Source organism: Sus scrofa, chromosome 5 (genome assembly GCF_054392235.1).
Source record: "Sus scrofa isolate SSC_HxYL_T2T_F1_AM1 chromosome 5, Sscrofa_HxYL_maternal_Yorkshire_Landrace_v2.0, whole genome shotgun sequence".
Lineage (NCBI taxonomy): Eukaryota > Metazoa > Chordata > Mammalia > Artiodactyla > Suidae > Sus > Sus scrofa.
Window position 1 is genome coordinate 55,212,853 of NC_139387.1, and position 9,340 is coordinate 55,222,192.

The window sequence follows — 9,340 nt, forward strand, 5'->3', positions numbered from 1 at the left end:
CCTGGTGGTGCAATGGGTTAAGGATCTGGTGTTGTCGCTGTTGTGTCATGGGCTCAAAAAGGAAAGAGAGAAATAAGCTGAGAAGCAAAAAGCTTGATTGCAAGTAGTCTGTATTTGGAGTTCCTATTATGGCTCAGCAGAAACAAATCTGACTAGCATCCATGAGGACACAGTTCGATCCCTGGCCTCGATCAGTGGGTTAAGGATCCAGCGTTGCCATGAGCTGTGGTGTAGGTCGAAGACAAGGCTCAGATCCCAAGATGCTGTGGCTGTGGTGTAGGCCAGCAGCTACAGCTCCAGTATGGCCCCTAGCCTGGGAACCTCCATATGCCACAGGTGCGGCCCTGGGGGGGAAAAAAAAGGCAAGTAGTCTGTATTCAAACCAGTCCATTGTAAAGATTCATAGGACTCAACACTAAAAAATTATTGGGAAAAGTATTTCGATGATTAAAGCATGTTTTTCTTACTTTAGTAGCTGTTAGTGCAGAAAATAATGACTGTAAAAAAGCCTATCTTCTGTTTTAGTATTCTAAAGCATAAACTGGTGTTACAATGGAAATGAGAGTGATACATAACGTAGTATTCACAACTAAATGATCTTCCTTGCTTAGCAGTAATGATTAAGATGCCTAGAATTACAAAGTGACTTACAAAAAAAATGTTAGTGAAAAAAATCCTAAGGTTCATCTTGCCGTCTTTGAGATGGGCATACCAACCAAGGGTTTTACTTTTCAGAAGCGTTGCCCATAAACTATTTGGCAGCAGAGGGCGCTCTCCTGTTAAAATCCAAAGTTCTCATTTAAAAGCTGTTAGAGGCTCATATTCGCTAGCGTCCAAATACCGTTGTTGAAAGTATTGTCAAAAAGCAAAGGAGTCCGAATGAGTTTTGAGTTTTATTTAGGGGAGAAGGACATCAGACCAGAATAGTTACGAACCATAATTTAATGAGACCTTAGATTTTTAGCAATGCTTATTCACTTCAAAATGATTGTATTTGATTCATTCCAGTAGTATTTCCTGAGGAAAGACACAAACATATACTTCTAGGGTCATCCTCCGATACTGTTACGGGACGGCTTGAAAACTTAGCATGCGCTGTGTGCCCAATAAGAGCAGGACATCTTAAAACAAAATGAAAATAATCATATTTATCGCGTTCGAAAGTATGCAATTCACTATGTCACAGATTTTACCTAAAAAATGTTTACAACGAGCAGTAGATACTATGTCTCTATGAAGAGATAAATGTTTGGTAATATCTGAATACTAATATAAAATAATGTCTGCATATTTATCTCCAGTGATCAATGGCATCCTCTGGAGAGAAACCTGTGAGCCAATAACCCGCACCTCGGGTTGTTCCCGAATTCCAAAGCGTGGTCTTTCCCCCACCCCTCTGATCCTCTCAGCCACCACCCGCTCCCCAGAGCGAACCAGCTCTGTTCAGGGCCAAGTTGCTGAAGATTTTCAATCACTACCAGAGATTCTTTTCCCTTAGAACCACAATGTGGCATGTTTCCGCATCGCCGCTTTATATTGGCTAATTGGTGCTTTTTTAAAAGCTTAACTTTAAACCAGGAGGAATCATACATTTTGCATTTTCTGAACACTCCCTTGTTTCGTTTTCAAGCTAACGAGGTCTTACGAGTGAACATGCAAAAGCCTTTTTTGAACACCCCAAGTCGCAAGTCATTGGACAGGGCTCTAGCTGCGTGTCCAGGTCTCACGTGGTGCCTGTGCGAGCCACCCAGAGCGTTTGCTCTGGTGAAACCCTTAAAACTTTCTTTTTCTTTTTGTAGAAAGCAAAAACACCCCTGTCTAAATGCGCCGGCCCAGTGCCTGTCAAGAGATCCTTATGGGAGGCCGCCGGCGTCCCAGAAGACCGCCGCATGACTCAAGACTCGAAAGGTTCCCGAGTTCAAGCTACTCTGGACGCCGCGGCTGCTTCGCGCTCGTCGCCGGGCCGCGCAGCCGCCACCCTGATGTCCCCACCCGCGGGTCCGCGCGCCCCGCGCGCCCGCTGAGGGGGAGGGGCGCGCTCGGCCGAGGTCGCCGCCCGGTTGTGCAATCCGGCTATGCAAATAAGCGGGGTTACGACAGCCAATTAGAAGCCGGCTCTGCCGTGACGCGCGCGCCGAGAGCCCGTAGTATTTATAGATCGTATTTAAAGAGCCCTTGGGAGTCTCCCCGGGCTCGGCTGGGCGGCGGCGGCGGCGGCTGCAGGGCTGTAGTTGGCCGGGCGCGAGTGAGGTGGCGGGGCGGTCGCTGCTGGTACCGTCCCTGTGGGGGTGTTGGGCGTGGAGGAGTGTCAGAGCACGTTCTATAGTAGTTTTTACCCACTTCCTAGCTCGGTTTCTGGAGAGGAGGAGGAAATGGTGCAGTTTCCACAGTAGTTTCGCTTCAAACAAAGCCGGGGATTTGGAATCTCAAAGCTCAAGGTGGGGGATGGGGGCAGCAGGTTGAACCGACCCCGCCCGGGCCCCTCATTTGAGCCACAAACCGCCGCCGTTTCCTGGTGCTGAGCTGTGTAGAGGCACCCTTCCTGGGGGGAGGGGAGAACAATACCGCCTGAAAAGCCAAAAGTCGCGGAATTTGGGGGCGGGGTGTATTCGTAGAAAATAAATTACGAGATAGTGGCCCTGATTATCTTGGCGTTGAGTCGACTGATCTTCAGACTTCCTGGCCAGCGAGCTGCACACTGCAATGCGAAAGCAGGAAACTGGCATTACGTCAGAAGAGAGGAGACCCAAATTGCAACGGTTGCATCTGCAGGCCTGGCTCTTTTTCCTTGGAGAGGTTCCGGGGTCCGGGCCCAGGGTGCTGCCCGAGCCAGGCGTCGCGGGCTTTCACGCCGAGGGCCCACCCCTGGCGGCACCCGGGGACCCCAGGCCCGGGCGCCTATAGCCCTAGCCCTCAGCCTCTGCACGTTGTCCTCCCCGGAGGGCTCTTCAGCAACCACGACTAATTCCTTTTAAAGATAGCCCCGCGCCTAGCTGGATGTCTTAAATTCCCGGGGAGGGGGAGAGGGCGGGGTGTTGACTACTGCCCTTAGTTGAGCAGGAGCTCATGTCCACCTCGGGAAAGCAGGTGGCAAAGGGGAGGAATCCCAGCCTAGTGTAGAACAGGACGAGTTATCCCCACCTGGTCAAGGATCTCAACCTTGAGGGGCGTGGTCACAGGAAACTTGTTTTCTGCCAGGGACCCTGCTCCTGAGGCTTTGCCACTGCTTCTTAGAAACTGCTTGAGGATGGACCGCCGTGAAGCAGGAGGATATCGTGAATTAGTACATTCTGTCTCTTGGAAAACTTTGAAGAGTTTGACTCTAGCCTCACCTGCTCCCTCACTCCCTGGCTCAGGGTCATTACAAGGTAACTTAAGTAACCTGTTCTAGGCTCCTGGCCCACTCCACCTGGGAGCCAAGCTTAGCACAAAAAAGGTGGCCACAGTAGCTAATGATTATTGTTCTGTGCTGGGTGCTGAGCGTTTTGGCAGACTATCTCGTTTAATTATCACCATAACTGCATGAGGTGAGTACTGTTATTCCCATTTTGCAGATAAGGAAACAGATAAGAAGAATCAGTTGTTTCCCTGTGGATGGGAACCAGGCAATCTGAGGGCAAAGCCCGCACTTTCTGTGCAGGGTGGGGAGCTGACTTTGATCAGGGGACCTTCCAGGTTCACCTCACCTCACCAAGAAGGCCTTCATTGGTCCCTGCTGTTTGTCAAACTCAGTAAACCTAGTCCTGCTTAAACATGGTGTTGGGTGGCCTGTTTAATCCCCTGGAGTAAGAGACTGCTCCAGAACACCCAAATTATCTAAGCCAGTTTTCTCATTGCTCTGTATTTGCAGCAGTATCTTATGAAGTTGTTTAATGATTAACTTTATAAAGCACTTGATTCCTAGCGCAAGCCATTGGATAATGTCAGATCCTGTTTAACCCATTAAACATATAGGGAAGCTAAAGAACCAGCTGAGTTATCATGTAAGTTAGGAGTGGGGCTGGGTTCAGAAATAGCTGATAGCCTAATTCAAGGTCAGTGAGTCCTGTCTTTGCTTTTCCCTTTGGTTGCCTTATCCAGCATCATCGTCATCTAGACAGGAGAGACAGCCAGGGAAGAGAACCTGTGGTTTTAGATGATTGTCTGTGATTAATGTCTAGGAAGAGAATTTCAGAGGAGGAAAAGTTAAGAGGGAGAAGGTTATGTTTGTTTATACAATTACAGTTTCATATCTTAGAAACAAGTGATTTGAAAGCCAGGAATCCGATAGAGGTTGAAGGCCAGTTCTGCCCCCTCCCAGGTGGAAGACCTTAGACCACCTGTGGAATATGAGACCCCATTGCCCCATCTGTAAAATGGAAGTAACCTGCTACCCATCTCCTGAAGCCTTGCTCCTGGCAGTCTCCTCCGCTGCCTCCTCTTCCTCCTCTAGTCTTTTACATGCTGGTGCTTCTCAAAGTTCCCTCTTAGGTCCAGTCTCTTCTCACCTAACACTCTCCTGGATGATCTTACCCAGGTCATGTCCCCTGTTACCATTTGAAGTCTTTCTTGCCCAGGTCTCTTTCCTGAGCTCCAGATCTACATGCACAACATGCCCACTTGGATGCCCCAGACTTAAATGTTCCAAACTGAACTACTGGTTATCTGTCTCCCAGCCACTTGTGAAAGGTTGGCCCTCCTGCTGCACATCCCCACCCAGTTATTCATGCCAAAGCCTGGCTAATCCCTTTCCCTTAAATATATCTTATATTTATAAATATTTATATCTTACAGCACTTAATATATCCAATTAATGGCAGACTCCTACCGTGGGCCCAGCTGTTAGCTGCCTTATGTTTACTGACCCCTAAAACCTTCTCCACCTTGCAGACATATCCCCTCCATCAGCCCCCATTGCCTGCAAAATGAAGCATGGCTCCAGCTACAAAGCTTTAGCCACTCAAGACTGGGCCCAGACCTTGGTCTCTAGCTACTCCCCTCGCTTGCACTCTTTCAGCCATTCTTAAATTCTTTCAGTTCTTCTAAGGGTGCCAAATTCTTTTGTTGTTTCTCTGAGTGTTAGCAGAGGCTATTCTGAGAATGCTGCCATATCATGTCACCTCATCCCCATGTCCCTTCTTCTGACTGAAAGCTCATGCTACTCTTTCAGTTCTCACTCTGTGTCACTTCCTCCAGAGAGCTCTTTGACCTCCACTCATCTCCACAGAAGGTGCTCCTCCAGCTTACTCAGAGAAATGTGCTTTCCTCATCACCACACCAGTACACTGTAGGCTGGGTGTCTTTTTGCTTAGCTGAATCTATGTTCTTATTCATGGAGAGGGGGACCACATCTGAATCATTCGGGATGCTTTGTCAACCTGCACCTCAGAACCCCATCCTCCCCTCATGTTCCCATGAATGTGTCATAAAAATCAGGACACAGAGAACCCGTGGTGCCAGTGATGTGCTTTATCCCTCAGGTGTGTTAGGGTGGAAAACCGCTGCACTTGACAGGCAATTCTCCAAGGAGGGGATCATTATGTCCCTCATTCCTGGCCCAGTGTGAGGCACAGCATGGAAGACATTCAGGAAGCACTTGTGTGCTTGATGGGGAATGTGAGGATTAGATCAGATATGTATATGAAGTCCCCAGGACATACCAGGCATTGGGGAAATCTGGACTGTCTTTCCCTCTGCTTGCTAAAATGGAGCTTAGGAGTTGCCATGTGATGCTTCGTGCCTGCCCTTCTTGTCACCCTTTATCCCCTGTGAGTGAAAGTGAAAGATAATTACATTAGGTCCCTAGAGCCCTGCCACTTCACTATAACTGTTTTAAAATGAACCAGGAGTTTCCTGGTGGCCTAGCAGTTAAGGATTCAGCATTGTCACTGCTTTGGCTCTGGTTCAGTCCCTGGCCCAGGAACTTCCACATTCCGTGGGTGTGGCCAAATGAAACAAAAAACAAACTAAGAACACTTTATGAAACCTGGGCCTGATTTCTAACTGACACCTTTAGAAGCAAACCATCTCATACGTATTGTTCCTCTGTTGGTCTGTGTTTTGTTTTTGTTTTGTTTTGTTATTGTAAAGGAGAGCTATGTCTCCTAAAATTCTTTTTTGGGGGAAAGCCATCTTCAGAAAAGGAACTTTATATTCAGATTGTCTTTGAAGACATGGGACTGAAGCTTAGGAGGAGTCAGGACCAGAGGTAGATGTAAATTGGGGGCAAACGAGAGCCATGGCTCTTTCCTGAGTCTGGGCAGGGCTCTGCTGGCTGATGGATGGCTGCAAGGCATTAGTAGCCAGGGAGAGTTTTGCCCAAAAGAAAACAAGATGCAACTGGCATTGGAGTCAGGTCTGCGTTTGAGTTTGGCTACAAGGCCTTCATCAACAGTACAGCTTCTCTGGGTCTGTCCTTGGCTTCCTCCTTGGTAAAGTAGGACCCCACTGGTTCTAATAGAAACAGTGTGCAGTGTTATATAAGAAGTAAATGTAAATATAAAGTCTTATTAATATACTATCTAATTATAAATATAGAAGTCAACACACATTTATTGTACATCATGTGGTTAGGTGATAGGGCACAAAGATGAATGAAAGAGGAAAGGAATTTTTGTTTATTGATCCTTCCAACTTCAGTTCCAAGTATTTTCTGGCCATTATCTCTTCTCTCTTCTAATAGCACCAAGATTCTGCCCTCAGGAGGCTCATATTCAGAAAGATGACACAGAGACATATTAAAATTCATAAAAGCAACTGTGATTATGCCAAATTGTCACATGGGAACACATGATGGAGCTGTTCATCTGCTAGTCTCTCAGAGCTGAGGGGGAAAGGCGAGGGAGAAATAAAGATATAATAGCATTGGAGTTCCTGTCATGGTGCAGTGGAAACGAATCCCATTAGGAACCAAATCCCATTAGGAACCATGAGGCTGCAGATCCCTGGCCTCGCTCAGTGGGTTAAGGATCTGGCATTGCCATGAGCTGTGGTGTAGGTCACAGATGCGGTTCGGATCTGGTGTTGCTGTGACTGTGGTGTAGGCCGGTGGCTACAGCTCCAATTAGACCCCTAGCCTGGGAACCTCCATATGCTGCAGGTGTGGCCCTAAAAGACCAAAAAAAAAAAGGCATTGACCCTTGGGCATTGAAGAATAAAGTAGGATAAGCAGACCCATAAGAAGAAGAGCATGTAAAGTGCAGTGAACAGCACTTGGGTAGAAGGATGGCGCTTGGAAAGTGTCAGTGAGGAAAGAGGTAAAAGTTGCAGGGTGTAGTGAAGAGGGTGATGGTGGTGGGTGGAGATAAGGAAGAAAAGTGAAACCAGTACTGATCCTGATCCTCTTTATATGTCATGCTAAGAAATAAAGATTTTATTCTGTAGGTAGTGGTGTCAGAATCCCAGGGCTTTTTTTTTTTTCCTTTCAGGAGAGAAGTGACATTGTTCAATTTGTCCCTTTTAGAAAGGTGGTTACATAGAAGCCAGGCTGGACATAAGGAGGCAAGTTGGGAAGAAATTGCAGTAGTTCAAGCAAGTGGTCTTGAAAGCCTAGAACAGTGGTTTTCAACTGTGGGTCACAACCCACAAGTGGACTTTTTTTTTTTTTCTTTTTTGGCCACCCTTCGGGAATATGAAGTTTCCAGTCCAGGGGTCAGATCTGAGCCACAGTTGCAATGTGTGCAGCAGCCTTAGCAACACTTGATCCTTAACCCACTGTGCTGGGCTGGAGATTGAACCTGTGTCCCAGTGCTTCAGAGACACTGCCAATTCTGTTGGGCCACAGCAGGAACTCCCCATGAGTGGATCTTAAAGTGCTTTTTAATGGGCCTCACTTACTTTTAGAAAAGATAGACTTAAATGGAAAAGAAAATATTAAGGTCTTATATAGTAGGGATCAGTGTTTCATAAAACTTCTGTTTGATTTACTCATTTGCTATGCATAAACTTTCTGAGCAATTTGAATTTTTAATAAATTCACCTCTACAATACATTTAAATAATCTTCAAAATAAAGTGGATTTACTTAAACTTTAGCATGTTTAAGTGTCTGTATTTTAACACAGCCACCATCGTTTTGGATACATCGAATGACAGAGGCGAAGTCATTGAGTGTAACGTAGGGTTTACTACCTGGAAAATAAAAGGAAAAAAAATGATAAAATGTAAATGGTTATTAGATTTAAATCTTGAATAAGTTTTCTCTTGGTTGCACTTTGCAAATTGTGTCTTAGAAGTGACTTCATTAAAAACTTGAACTGCAGAATGGATATCTGAGTCGTGATGCAAAATGTATTTGTCACCATGGGGCATGGTTGTAGAAAGCTTACAAACAATGACTTAGCAGAGTGGGGAAGTGGCTGTGGGATGAGAGAGAAGGATCAAGGTATCAGAGCAATTTCTGCAGTACAATTAAGATTTGTTAACTAACTGGATGTGGGGGTAAGGAGAAGGAAATTAGGATAACTCACAGGTTCCTAATTTGCCCTGCCAAGGTGCTTGAGGTTATGGTCCTATTCACTTCAACTAGTCTTTCTCTTTTTTTTTTTCCTTCTTATTGCAGCGCTAGTGGCATATGGAAGTTCCAGGGCCAGGGATTGAATCTAAGCTGAAGCTGCAACCTGTGCTGCAGCTGTGGCAGTGCTGGATCCTTTAACCCACTGCATCGGGCTAGGGGTAGAACCCACACCTCCTCAGAGATGTAAACCACCATAGTCACATTCTTAACCCACTGCACCACAGTGGGAACTCCTCAACCAATATCTCTTGATAGGAAGTATCTGTCTCTTATAGAAACATTGATGAACAAGGCTCTCCAAAGAGTTGAAAGAGACTCATAACAGAGTGTGTTAATAAACTATGGTAAACGCGGTCTTAAAATTAGGCAGAGGAAGCATGGCCTGTGTCTTCACAAGCCATCTAGAGGAGACATCCTTGAGCTGAGTTTTGAAGGAAAGTTAGTCAGAAGTAGGTAGGTAGGAAGGAAACACTATAACAAAGACCAGAGAGGTGGAACAGCAGGATGTTTGTGTGTGATTGGGTGTGTGAGCTAATGTTGTAAGCAAGTTGTTGTTACTAGAACACTGAGAAGCTAGAGGTGAAGTTGGCAGGGATATGGAGAAGGGATGTGAAAAGCCTTGTCCATCATGCTAAGGAGCTTAGCTCTTACCTAAGTTGAAGAGCTACTGAAGGGAGTTTTAAGATTAGTAACAAGACCACAGTAAGATGACTGTTTTAAAAAAGCTCACTCTGGCTGCCCTGTGGCAAAGGTCTTTAAGGGGAGCTGGATTGAAGATCAAGAGACTAGGAATTCCCTTTGTGGCTTAGCAGGTTAAGAATCCCACATAGGGTCCATGAGGATGCAG

The 9,340-nt window shown here is 46.1% G+C and overlaps 1 protein-coding gene across 1 annotated transcript in view; it reads left to right on the forward strand.

Annotated features, from left to right (window-relative positions):
- Positions 1-8,245, forward strand: part of LMNTD1 (lamin tail domain containing 1) — a 293,921-nt gene extending 285,676 nt beyond the window's left edge. The window contains 1 exon segment of the mRNA XM_084956549.1: positions 1,800-8,245. The gene's annotated coding sequence lies outside the window, so the exon portion shown is untranslated.
- Positions 8,246-9,340: the final 1,095 nt, after the last annotated feature.